The sequence below is a fragment of the Xenopus tropicalis genome, chromosome 8, assembly GCF_000004195.4.
Source record: "Xenopus tropicalis strain Nigerian chromosome 8, UCB_Xtro_10.0, whole genome shotgun sequence".
Classification (NCBI taxonomy): Eukaryota; Metazoa; Chordata; class Amphibia; order Anura; family Pipidae; genus Xenopus; species Xenopus tropicalis.
The window spans coordinates 117,070,257-117,085,085 of NC_030684.2; positions in this window are offsets into that span (position 1 = coordinate 117,070,257).

A 14,829-nucleotide genomic window follows, 5' to 3' on the forward strand; every position below is an offset into this window, starting at 1 on the left:
TTTACAGCAAGAAGTATAGTTTAAAGTCGGGGGTCCCCAACCTTCTTTTAACCATGAGCCACATTCAAATGTGGCTCACATACACAACTACTAGTCAGGTTAGGGGTCGTTACACATTATCAAGCAGAAAATGAGGCTGGCCTGTCATATAAACTGATGCTACAGGGCTCATTATTACATTCTGATGCTAACTACACTGGTTTCAGAGCTGCTTTATATTGTGAATCTAAAGAAATCACTAATCTGCCTTATACTGTTACATTTATATTCTATATACACTGTATGAGTCGGTCCTTAAGCTCAGTAACCGACAGCCGCACAGAGAATGTGCAGGGAATCAACAGAAAAGAATATAAAAAACTACTAGGGAAATCTTTGGGGCCGCAGATCTTCATTGCTAAAGGGCTGGGTTGGCATTTGGCTAGTATAGAAAGCAAGCATAACATTTCTAGCCTACTTCTTTAGTAAAGCTTTAGTTTTCCTTTAAAACTCTTCTCCACTGAATGGCAACGGCTGTGTGAAATTCCCATCACTGACATAGGAAAGTACCAGTACTGGCCATTCTTAGGTGACGGTAGCCCTTTTTTTAGGAATTCCAGTGCACATATTGGGATGCAGCATGGGTGTAATTTTGACGTAGTCAGGCAAGACATGACAATCACCCAATGTGTCAGTATATTGTACACACCAACATGACTTGTGTAACACTTGCTGATGCACATTTCCCATTATATAGCTATTAGTTTTGTTTAGAGTGGTCTTTCCTCTGGAATAAATTAGCCCTAAGACATTAGGCTAAATGTGGCCACCCATGGGCTTATTTTGATGATATCTGTTCTGTATACAGAATAGTCTAGAAACATCCGTGGGTGCCCACCCAGTGCTGATCCAGGGTGCAAGTTCTAAGTGATGCTCGGTCAGATCACTGCAGAAGGTCCCTCCATCCCACTTACATATGCACAAGTCATCATCATCAAGAAGATTTTTTTTTTGTTTTAAGTGATCTCCTGACATAATTACACTGGAATGTGAGAGTTCAAAACAATGATCTGCTGTTTTATTCAGACTCAGTCATGCAGTGCTGTTGGCTCACATGTTGACAATTTTAATGAGAGTAAATGATGGGTATGTGTTTCATTTAGCATGCATTTTGATGATCGCTGCATTCACTTTTACCCTTCTTTTTTCCTTCTTATAGTCCCAACATGTAGCCTTGTGAAGGCTCTTGGAGATTTTTTTCGTATGGCCCGAACAAATTGTATTCCCTCCTTAGTCTTTTTTTAGTCTAAACTGAATTAAATTGTTGCAAGACTGCTGCAAAGTGGCATCACTTGGTAGTGCATCTAGGCTTTAGCTTTAGTTAATGTGGCCCTATAAGGATATATATATATATATATATATATATATATATGGACATTTTCAGAAGCCTAGGGCATACATTTAAGTACACAGAGTAACTTGGAATCCAAGCATTTGAAGCACTCTAGCTATGAATCATAGTGAAAAGTTATCGTAAAACATTTGTGACACATTCTATCTCTAGATACGCCTTTTTGTTGCATTTATAGGCCATGACTGGGTCATATTTGACTTTCATATTTATGTAGACCTTAGGGCAGATTTGAAGTTACAGTTGATTGTCCTATAACTATAAAGGGTTAGAAGGACATACATATCAGATTTCAGAACAAGGCAGAGATGACCTCATTTGATGTCCCCTGGTTCAGTCACCACATCCGACCACAGTGCCCTAAATACTTGTATCTTCTTTCAGCTGTTCGGGATTGTTCTCATTTGGAGCCGTGATTCACCCATTGCTGTCCCCGATTTGCACAATAATAACTAAAAACAAAGGTTGTGGGACTAGATTTACAGCCTGAGCACCAGATGCATGATGTCATATGAAAATATTGAACAATAAGGATTGTTTTTTAACATGTAGTATTGTTCTGCCACCTTGTCTATAATCTCATGAAGCCACGATGAGCCATTTCGAAGGACTGTGGTTTTTAGATTACATTTCACAGTCAGTGCTTCCATTCATTGCTTTACATTGCACTGTAGTGTAGGTTGCTCTTTTGTGTCAAAGAGGCCGCAGCCAACAAAGTGCAGAGGACAAAGAATCTTGGTATTTTCTTGAATTTTGAAAACTGGTTTGGAGAAATATTTACCCTTCAGAATTTGGCAAGGTTACACTAACTGACTTACTGAGCACTTTGTTTTTTTGCAACCATTGGTTTAAGTTTTTCAAATTTATTTTTAATGTCCAGCTTTGTTAGAGAATGTCTGTATATAGTAAACAACCAGAAACACCAACAAATAAAGGTGTACTAAATACATTAATATACTGTACAATGTTTACATATCCTAGAAAGCACAGTATTTTTGTAGTTTTGCTAGTAGACCCTAGTACAGGTATGGGACCTGTTATCCAGAATGCTCGGGACCTGAGGTTTTCTGGATAAGGGATCTTTCTGTAATTTGGATCCAATTAATCTGCCTCAGTTTTTTTGGAGTGTTGTAGGAAACCCACAAAAGAATGGGGAGAATTTAGAGAATCTTTTTAAAAAGGATTTCCTTTTTTTCTGTAATAATAAAACAGTACCTGTACTTGATCCCAACTAAGATATAATTACCCCTTATTGGGGGCAGAACAGCCCTATTGGGTTTATTTAATGGTTAAATGATTCCCTTTTCTCTGTAATAATAAAACATTACCTGTACTTGATCCCAACTAAGATATAATTACCCCTTATTGGGGGCAGAACAGCCCTATTGGGTTTATTTAATGGTTAAATGATTCCCTTTTCTCTGTAATAATAAAACAGTACCTGTACTTGATCCCAACTAAGATATAATTACCCCTTATTGGGGCAGAACATTCCTATTGGGTTTATTTAATGGTTAAATGATTCCCTTTTCTCTGTAATAATAAAACAGTGCCTGTACTTGATCCCAACTAAGATATAATTACCCCTTATTGGGGGCAGAACAGCCCTATTGGGTTTATTTAATGGTTAAATGATTCCCTTTTCTCTGTAATAATAAAACAGTACCTGTACTTGATCCCAACTAAGATATAATTACCCCTTATTGGGGCAGAACATTCCTATTGGGTTTATTTAATGGTTAAATGATTCCCTTTTCTCTGTAATAATAAAACAGTACCTTGTACTTGATCCCAACTAAGATATAATTACCCCTTATTGGAGGCAGAACAGCCCTATTGGGTTTATTTAATGGTTAAATGATTCCCTTTTCTCTGTAATAATAAAACAGTACCTGTACTTGATCCCAACTAAGATATAATTACCCCTTATTGGGGGTAGAACAGCCCTATTGGGGTTATTTAATGTTTAAATGATTCCCTTTTCTCTGTAATAATAATACAGTACCTTGTACTTGATCCCAACTAAGATATAATTACCCCTTATTGAAGGCAAAACAATCTTAATGGGTTTATTCAATATTTAGCAGATTTTTTCCATATCCTATTGTGGAAAGATCCATTATCCAGAAAAACCCCAGGCCCCCAGTATCTTGGATAACAGGTCCTATACCTGTAGCTGGAGTTCCAGTAAAGATTTGGCTAAATACTAGACTATACTAAATAACACCCCTATTTTGCATAGTAAAGTTTCAGAAAAATTGTTTCTACTGGTTCAAGGCTTTAGGCTGATGGCCCTCGGGAAGTTAAATCTTGGGTACTGCAAATGTCTAATTTCCCCGAGATGCCTTCCCACCGGCAATAAAGCGAATTGCTGTTTGGAAGGCATATGCATTGCTTAATTTTTCCAAAGTGGCGTAAAGTTTCCTCCTGCAGGAAACTTTGCACAATTTCAGAAAAAAAAAGCGATGCATATGCCCTTAAAGTCACTTGACTTTATGATGATTCACATTCTTTGGTCTGGATCTGGATCCTTTAGCTGGGATTGTCTAATTGCCAAAGCAGAACTCCTGGACATACAGCATTATTAATAATAACCCATTAACTGCCTTTACTTTACATATTTACATTTTGCCAGTTGTTCCCAATTGTCCAGCCAACAAAATCCGGCTCACTGCTTCTGAAAATGGATCTTCCTGATATTGCTATTAAAACGTCACAAAATAAATCATGTTTTTAAAAGCACAGTTCCTATTTTTCTCTTTTACAATCAAATCTGCAAGTAATATTTGGTTGCACTTAATCACTTTTCCATTTCCAATTGCCCTGGCCTGCTCGGACTTTGTGAAAATAAATAATCATCAGCGGATATTGAGAAGCTTACCCACTGAAACAAAGTGCTCGGAGAGTATCGTTATGGCCCCAAAGCAAACTGCTCATTAATTGCTGCTATAATATCCTAAATGGTTTCACAGCCGAGGGAAAGCAAAACAAGCACAGAGCTTTCTGGAGTGCTGAATAAATGATGACTGTTAAATGTTCTTTTGATTTAACCAAGAGGTGTAATTTATCAGTTTCTCCCTCAATTTAGCAAGTTCATTTTGGTGTCAAACCCCATTTATCAATCATACTAGTTCGTATATGCCCGAATGGAAGGAGCTTAAAGAACAACAACAAAAGAGGAAAACAATATTGATGAAAGGTGTGTCAGGTCCGGCTATTTATTAGAGCAAAGAGCCAAGAACTGCCTGACATTGTTCAACAGAGGCATTTACACAGCTACTGATACTTTGCCTGCTTAACATGCTCAGACAGAGGGATACTGTGTAATCTGGCATTGATGGCTGAATGCAGGCAAAACATATAGTTCTACCACAATGCAGAATGGGGAAAGGAAATATGCCCAGCTTAGTGCCGCTTTCATTCCCTTTCTTTCTTTCTTTTTTTTCCTCATATCTCAAGTTCTTGTTGATCTTTTAACTCGATTCAATTTAAATTAAAACCATCCTCTGTTCTTTGTCAGTAATTGCCAAGTGAGTGTCAGAATAAAAAAGGTGTAGAGTTTCTCAGTCAGTAAAGAACATCAGAGGGCGAAGGGAGGAGAGCCGGGGAAGAGGGGAGTGCAGGAGAAGAATGAAGTGGGAGAATAAAAATTGCATGTTTTGCTTTTATTCACCTTGGCTTCAACGATCAAAGACAAAAAAAACGGGGGAGGCTTTTGTCATCGGAGGCTAATCGCATTGGTTCCACTGATCTGCTGTTTGGGGGATCAAAACTATTTAAGAAGGATATTAAATTTATAAAAAAAAAAAAAAGGTGACCTCTGCCTTGCTGGGTTGTTGACATCTGAAATTGTGCCCCATGCCTCTTATTGACAAAGTGCAGGAAGCTGCGACACAAGCTCCCTTGGAACAATGCTATACCGCGGAACAAAGACTTGCCAAGTGTAAAGTGCTTAATCTCTGCTACAGGCCTGGCAATGTACATTTCATTAAACAGAGTTTTTTCATTACATTTATTTACTTAAAGCTCTTTTAACATTTAGAAAGAACCAACATATTCCACAGAAGATGGGTGTATAAATTAGGCATAGGGATTAGATAAAATGTTTGTCTGTTGACCAATATAGGAGTTAAAATCTTTTCAATAGACTTTACAATCTAAGGGGAAGATTTATCAATGTGTGAAATTAGAGTTCACCCACAGTAAAATCCCCCACTCTCTATTCATTCCTATAAGATTCTTAGAGGTGTATTTATCGGTGGGTGAAAGAGCTCACTATTTAATAAATATGCCTCCTATAGAAATGAATAGAGAACGGGGGAATTTTACTGTGACAAGCTCTAATTTCACTCATTGATAAATCTGCCACTTTGTTATTTACTCAGCACTTTATAACTAAAGCAAAAATTTAAACCAGAACGTTAATCAATTTTTAATGGAGACAAGGCCCACCCAGAACCATGGCTTGTGTCAGGCAATCCGCACTGATCGCGCTAAGCCGCCCGTTCAGCATGTGCGCGATTATTCGCGCGAGCAGATACGCACAGGTGCGTCACGTCGGCGTGCGGACGCTTCGGCGCATTTTGGCGCGAAAAACAAACACATGCGCATTGCGTTTAAAAAGACGCCGCGGCCTTCAGTCCAGTGCAAGGTGATCGTTCTCCTGAGTGACACTAAGCGGTTCCTGTTGATATTCTGGTTTTTGATCTGTGCTTCTGTTCCTGACTTCGGCTCCCTTCTGACTTCTGATTGAGTTCCTGGTTCCTGACTTTTGGCTTGTCCTCGACCATTCCTGTTTGCTGCCCGTCCTGACCTTGGCCTGCCTACGCTTGATTGCTGCCCGTCCTGACCTTGGCCTGCCTACCGACTACACTTGATTGCTGCCCGTCCTGACCTTGGCCTGCCTGGTGACTACGCTTTTGCCTGCTCCTTGTAACCTGTCTGCCATCTCAGGAGAGACCTGTGCTCCAGCTACTAGCACCTCTGCTACTCTGCATCTGAAGTCACCCTGTCTGCATTTTCAGGCTCTGAGTACTCAGTGGGAGACATAGGGGAGTGCTTCTATCGTCCAGTTCCAGTTTGACAAGCATCTGATGGAGGTAAGCCGGACAGCTTGTCTATGTGTTCTAATAGGATGTGGCATGTATTTTAGTGGATTTTGTATTTTGAGAAAGAAAAAGGCCAGAAAATAAATACAATTTAGATGCCAGTATTGGATTTGCTAAGAGCAAAGACTCGGGTGTCACTACAAAACATGTGACATATGAGCTATGCCACCTATTAGGGGTATAGGGGGGTACTGTAGTCTGGGGCCTAGTGGCAGAGGTAGGCCTGAGATGGAAAGGTGTGATTTGTTGGTTGTAAAATGGATGGGGCTTGTAGGGAGTGGGCATGGTTTTGGGTAATCATGGGCAGGATTCAGCATCACTGGGTTATATACATAGATGGTCCAGCAAAGGTACTGATCTGAATCTGTTTTTTAGTTTGGAGAGGATGGTGTAGCAGCAAAGTTAGGTTAAGTAGCTAGAGGTAACTCCACAGGGCACTCACTGTAACTATTGATTGATGTTTTATTTATAACCTGAGTGGACGTGGCAGTTGGGGGCACTGTGGTTATTGCCTATTGGGACTGCTAGCTTTTGGCTAATGTCATGAATTGTTATTTAATGCCATTTATTGGTTTTAATGTACTTTGTACTTTTTGATGTTTAAAAAGAACCATTCAATTATTCACCCCTTGTCTATTTTGTTTTTTCTTTATTTTCCATTATGCTTTTCCATGAATTCCATACAAGAGTAGATGTTCTTTTGAAGAGAAATAAAAGCAAAACCCAAAGAACTATGGTCATTGTCTAAACTAATATAAGCGGGAAAGGGCCAGTGCTAGGTCCAGCATCAGTAGTGCCCAAGGTATGCGCCCAACCCTTAAACAACCCCCTCCCGCAGCCACAGTGAAGTGACAACTTTAGGGGAAAGGCTGCCATGTTCACACAATATATCAAATATATATAAGTGTAGATCTTCTGGGTTCATTATTGTCTAGACTGCTCTACAAACTGTTAAAGTACTATATCGAACATGTCAATTCTGGCTGGAACTTTAGTTTAGCATCAGCTGGTCAAACTTTCAAAAACAGTCATTTATAGGCTCTAATGAGCAGAGCCCTACAGTCCTAATTTTTATTTTGTAACTCTTGTTTGTTAAATTAATGTAAGACACTTGTTGGTTATAAATGATAATTTATGTACTAAATAATTAAATACTCTTTATTAATATATGATACAGGTATTGGATCCATTAACCGGAACCCTGTTGTCCAGAAAGCTCCAAATTATAGGAAGACCATCTTTCATAGACTTTATTTTAAACAAATATTTATATTTAAATAAATAATATTTAGTTACATAGTATTTATAAGCTGTAATCAGCAGAGCCCAACAGTCCTAATTTTTATTTTGTAACTCTTGTTTGTTAAATTAATGTAAGACACTTGTTGGTTATAAATGGTAATTTATGTACTAAATAATTAAATACTCTTTATTAATATATGATACAGGTATTGGATCCATTAACCGGAAACCTGTTGTCCAGGCAGCTCTGAATTATAGGAAGGCCATCTCCCATAGACTTTATTTTAAACAAATATTTTTATTTAAATAAATAAGATTTCCCTTTCTCTGTAATAATAAAACAGTACCTGTACATGCTCCCAATAAAGATATAATTAATCCTTATTGGGGGCAGAACAGCCCTATTGGGTTTATGTAATGGTTAAATGATTCCCTTTTCTCTGTAATAATAAAACAGTACCTGTACTTGATCCCAACTAAGATATAATTACCCCTTATTGGGGGCAGAACAGCCCTATTGGGTTTATTTAATGGTTAAATGATTCCCTTTTCTCTGTAATAATAAAACAGTACCTGTACTTGATCCCAACTAAGATATAATTACCCCTTATTGGGGGCAGAACAGCCCTATTGGGTTTATTTAATGGTTAAATGATTCCCTCTTCTCTGTAATAATAAAACAGTACCTGTACTTGCTCCCAATGAAGATATAATTAATCCTTATTGGAGGCAAAACAATCCTATTGGGTCTATGTAATATTTATTTTTAGCAGATTTAAAGTCTGGTGATCCAAAATATGGAAATATCCCTTATCTGGAAACCCCCTGGTCCCATTTTGGATAACATGCCCAATACCTGTAATTAGTAAACACACAGTTTTATGAGAAACCCACATTTCATAAAATATTTAAGGTTTTTCTAATTCCCAGACTGTTGGACTAATGGAATGCACTATCTATTTCAGCTCTGTTTGTGCACCATCTGCTGCATGGCTCAGATCCTTCATTCAGTCCAGCAGGTGTCAGTGAAGCTATTTAATTTAAAGAAAAGCTCCACTGGTACTAAATTACACGGCCCTGGAATGAAATTGAGGCTTGCTTCTTTAAAGTGAAACATAATGTTTTCTTTTCAAAGACAGAGCAACGAATGCAGTGTCAGCAGATTCAGAACAGCACTTCCACATTGACCTTCCACCCTCTGGATTACACTCAACCCCTGCCTTTTTCTGTTTACTTATGTAAACATTATGGGTCAAGTGCCTATGCAATCACTACCCCGGACCTCAGCGGCCATCTGTTCCATAAACGACAGCGATTGTGAACAGAGGTTTGTTGTGTCCAATAGAGAGAATCTGTTTCCCTGTATGAACCACTGAAGGGTGTTGGTTGAGTTGTGTTATGAAGATGAATGAAAGCCATAGATCAGATGCAACATTTTGCAGATATCATTCAAATGGCATGGGTGGGCATACTTTTAGGCTCAGGGGCCACATTGACTTTTAAAATTTGACAGACGGACTGGGCCAGCACCAGATGCATAGTCTCGCGTGATGAGTCGGGATTTTCTGAAAGACAGAAGCGTGAGGTTTGCTGTTAACTTTTTTGAAGGCATGAGTAGCGATCTGGGACTGTGGTCTCTGTTAGGAAGAGAGACACACCAATCCTAGGCGGGCCAGATTAAAAAGACCAACTGGCTGGACGTGGCCTGCGGGGCATAGTTTGCCCACCCCTGCTTTACACCCACAGACTTTAGACTCAAACATCAAATCCCATTATAGTTTCATTGTTCCTGCTTTCCTTTAATTAATAACTTTCATAGAAATACATTTTCAGCCTATAAATCAATAGCTTTATTTTGTAAAGACCACATAATTAATATGTGAGTTGCATATTGGCCCAGATTTAATTCCAGGAGAAAGACATACTGTATCATGGCTTAACACATGAAAGCTCTATAGAAGTCTATGGAAAAATGTAGAACTGAATAAGGCTAGTGCCACACCAACTGCTTTCTGATGTGCCTGTACCTGAAGCCACTGTATCGGCCTGGGTGCTGGCACCCATTCCAGTTATGCGTGGTCACGTATTGACTCAGAGTAGCCCTAGATCTACCATTTCCTCTGGACCAGGGGTTAGCTGCAGGGTTCTTTCAGGGCCCTGGGTCAGTAAGTGAGTGCATGTCTTACTCTTGTGCCAAACACTGGAAATTACGTCATCTGGACTTGGAAAACTTTCAGTGCAACTGAGTCATATTTATGGCAAAGTGCAAGCACAATTTAGTTACTTTTGGTGGCTGCGATTGTATCAGGTGAAGCTTGCCCTTGTAAATGCAACAGTGCTGTAATTTTGGAAAACATGCTGCATTATGGGAAGAAATGACAATTGGGGTCAAAATTGCGTTTTTCTCATTGCACTTGTGTGCGTAAATGAGTCCTTATGTTTTCTCTCTGTGTTTACTTGGGGTTTCTCTGGGCATTTCGGGTTCATTCCACACTCTTAAACCATACATGAAGGTTATTTAGCAAGTGTTCAAATTTACCATAGTGTGTGAATATGAGTAGGCTTTACATTCTGAGCTTCACAGGGACTGGGACTAATGTAAATGATTTATTGTAGATATCCGAATTTTAGGTTTAAGATACATACATTGGTATACATGACATTTACATTGTACACGACATGTGGAATATGGTAATGCTATAAATGAATAAATAAAGAATAATACCAATAAAATTTTAAAATATGTCTAATAAGTCATAGCAGCCAACCAATGTTTCCATTCAAACAAGAGACCAGTCAATGCTACCTCCTTATTGCTCTATATGGACTACTAGACTTGGGGGTAATACATTACACGTACAGCATTACATTACCTCCTTCGTATGTTACAGATGGACCTCATCTATTAGTCTTCAGTTTGTTATGCTGGTTGAATTATTAGCCTCCTTATTCTGCCACTTTCCAGCCAGCATATAAAATGCTATCCAGCTATTTCAGTCACTGACCCTGGCAACCAAAAATTGAGATTGAATTCAGGCTCCAGTTCTGTGGTTATTATTAATTTTTATTGCATGCTTTCTGTTTAAGCCCTCAACAATTCATCTTCACTTCTGATTTCTAAACTGCTTTCTCATTGCTATAGCAACAAAGCTCTACTGTCTAGACCTGTGATCCCCAACCAGTGGCTCGTGAGCAACATGTTGCTTTTCAACCCCTTTTCATGTTGCTTCTACTGGCCTTAAAGCGGGTGCTCCTTTTTTAATTTATGACTTGGAAGCAAGTTTTGGAGGCATGAAGACCATGTATACTGCCACACAGAGCCTTCTGCAGTCTGCCAGTCAACAATGGGCTACTAAATAACCAACCACAGCCCCTACTGATAACTTAGACCTTACATAAAGTACATTTTTAGGTGACATACACCTTTAAGAACTGTGATCTTAAATTATTTTAGTGCAAAGTAAGCAAAAGGGTTGAGAGTGTCATTTGGAGTGAGTATTGATCTTCAGCATGTGGTTTCTATGAGATACTTACAAGATGATTATGTGCAGCTTTCAACAGACTGCTGTGATATACACTGTTAGGGGATAGTTAGCAGAGCTCTGCTGGTTGTCTTGCATTAGTCAAGAATATTTTATACATCGCCAGCATTTGGTTACAATTTTAAACGATAATCATAAGACAGACATTATGGCACCCACTTTCAAGTTGAACAAATTGTATGATTTTTATCTGCAACGACATTGTAGAATCTGTACGTCAGGCTTTGGTTTGTGGTGCGGAGCGTCGTGCTGTTGCATGCAATGTGTGTATAATTGCTTTTATTTAGTACAGACCACAAGACGGAAAAAAAGCCAAATGGCAAAATTCATGGCGTAAATGAGGAGAACCATACAATTAAAAGACAAAAAAAGTATAATACAAATAAATATTTGTTGTGTACTATTACTGTAGGGTAATCAGTTTGGAAAAGGAACTACAGGTATAGGACCCATTATCCAGAATGCTCGGGACCAAGGGTATTCCGGATAAGGGGTCTTTCCATAATTTGGATCTCAATACCTTAAATCTACTAAAAAATCAATAAAACATTAATTAAACCCAATAGGATTGTTTTGCATCCACTAAGGATTAATTATATCTTAGTTGGAATCAATTTATTTTATTTCAACATAGAAAAAGGAAATCAGTTTTACAATTCTGAATTATTTGATTAAAATGGAGTCTATGGGGAACGGGCATTCCGTAATTCGGAGCTTTCTGGATAACGGGTTTCCGGGTAAGGGGTCCGATACCTGTAAAATGTTCTGAAAGCTTGCTATGATTATCTTAGTTAGCTAATAAAGGTATCACCTTTATACCACTTTTGTTATTTTTTATTTCAAAAGGGTTACCCTGTAAACATTAGTGTACTAGTATAAATATGTGTATGAATATTTACTCTCTGTCTTGCTTAAGCTGTCCATATAAAACCAAATTTGGCTTCCAACTGGGTTATATCAGCAGCTTTATTGGCCTATGTATGGGACCAACATGATGGACTCCCCAACCAGATATTGACCACCACAGTATCTGCTTAAGGCCCAGCCAGATATTGACCAGGTTATTTTGAAAATAAAGTGGATGCTGTTCTCTCAAAGAGAAGGGCTGGACATGTGTTTCCATGGCTGGCCCACTGACCAAACTGCATCCACTACCAGGTCTGTTAAATTAGCCAAAGATGCTTTTGTTTGTTTATGTTACCAAACAAGTGGAAATGGCCAGCTTACAGTATGAGAAGTCAATTTCCCTAAGCACAGTCCATTGCCAACACTAAAGGGGGATAGTGTGGTCTGTTTGCAGTGCATTCATCAAGTACCGTCCCTTGAGAACATCACAGCTTGTTAGATCATGGTTGGCTTACAGTGTATCAATCAAGCATAGTTCATTGACGGCCCAACAGAGAGGGTGCATATGCTCAGTTTGCAGTACATTAACACTCATTTTACCCAAACATCCCTTTTTTTAGAGAAAAATATTGCAAAAACACAGCAGTAGAAAAGTAGAAAAAATGTGTTGCTTTAGGGCTAAATGGGTACATGTATGGCAGATACTAAATTAAGGCTGTTTGCCATGGATGAAGTGTCTGCTCTGAACTAGTAAGAATTGTTTTTATTTGCTGTAGTCTAGGCTTACATTCCTTTTATGTATGAATGTATATGTTTATATCCTGATAAATGTAACTAACAGTGTATTAGTATCTTTTGTGTATATAGTACCAACACAGATCACTTCAAAAGGGGGGTGGTAACAAGCATTATGTTAAGTAAGCAGACATGAAGGGATTTGTTTTCTTCCCTTCTGAATTTGTAAGCTAAAGGTGCCCATACACCTTCGGATCCGCTCGCTTGGCGATGTCGGGCCAAACGATTGAATAATAACGACGGGTATAGGCAAAGTCGGTTCAGGGACTGCATCCACTAGCCGATGCAGTCTTGATTTTTTAACCTGCCCAATTGATATCTGGCCGATTTCAGGCCAGATATAGGTTGGGCCGGCCTGCCGGTAGTGCCCACACACGGGCCGATTAGCTGCCGAATCGGTCTAAGGGACCGATATCGGCAGCTAGAATCGGCCCGTGTATGGGGACCTTAAGTCTAAGGCAGTGATCCCCAACCAGTGGCTAGTGAGCTAAGGGACAAGTCAAGGCCACCTTGGTGATTTACAGGAACAATACTGAATTGCTGATGCTCCTTGTAGAAACATTGAGACAGCGATCCCCAACCAGTGGCTCCGGAACAACATGTTGCTCAAAATCCCCTTTGATGTTGCTCCCAGTAGGTGCCCATTTATAAATCTGTGGCTTGGAGGCAAGTTTTGGAAGCCCAGAGACACAGTTTTACTCCAAGCAGAGCCTCCTGCAGGCCAGCAGTCCACATGGGGCTACCAAATCAAAGCCCTTATTTGGCATCTCCAAAGACCTTTGTTACTGCTCGTGTGGCAAAACAAAAAGTGTTTAAAACATAAGTATAATGAAAATGATCAAGTCACCAGACCTCAATCCAAATTAAGACTTACTGAATGCTTGCATGTACTGCTATCCCCTTGGAAGGTAATTTTGCATCCTCCTAATAGAGTTTCAGATACTGCTAGTCTCTAGGATAGGATGCACCAAAGCTGTTGTATTATGGGGGCTATTGTGGTGGTGTAGATGATAGATAGATAGATAGATAGATAGATAGATAGATAGATAGATAAGATGTTTATTTTAGAAAACAAACTCAGATTGATAGATTGAAGTGTTTACTGTGTATGTGTATAAATAATGAGGTTTCCATAATAGCCTAGGAGAGCACTGCAGTTGCTTTTCAGAAATTACCAGTTTACTGGCAGCATTTTCTGGAATACCCCACACTCCATCTGTACCAACAAAATTTGCTTCTTTTAAAGTATTGTGCAATAACTTAATGAACATGCAATAAATTACACATTCTTGGTCCTGTTTCTTATAGGCCTGCCGAACCACCAGATACCATATGAAAAGATCTTGGATAATGAACACAGAAAGCCTTTTTTCTCTTTTAGGGAAAGAGGAATCATTAAGGGGTTTGTTTATAGCCTCATGACTGTTTGTTCAGTGCTTGAATCTATAAATGTTTTTACTTTGATGCTATTATTTCCAACAAATATACTGTACGAGACTGCTGCATCTTTATTTTCTTTGTGGGGGTGTGAAGGGAATGTGAGGCTTAACAAGCTTTATTATCGGCTGTAGGCTTGCATGGAAAGTATTCTGTGCAGCGGGAGTCTAAGAATTCCAAGACATGCATTGTTAAAAATATTCAGCCAACATCTGATTTATATTTGGGTGTGGATGCATTTGGTCAACATGCAATTTGCATCTGATAAGGCCACATCAGGAAACCAGTGCCATTATAGCCTAATTTCCTCAACAGTGTATTGCCATTGCATGGGCAGTAAGCACAGACGGTACATGGACTGGGTATTGATATAATTTACATATATGCATAAACAGATACTAACATACTGTAGGGACCCATAGGGTTAATATGCTCCTAACCCTACCGATTCCTTCTTTATCCTGCTAAT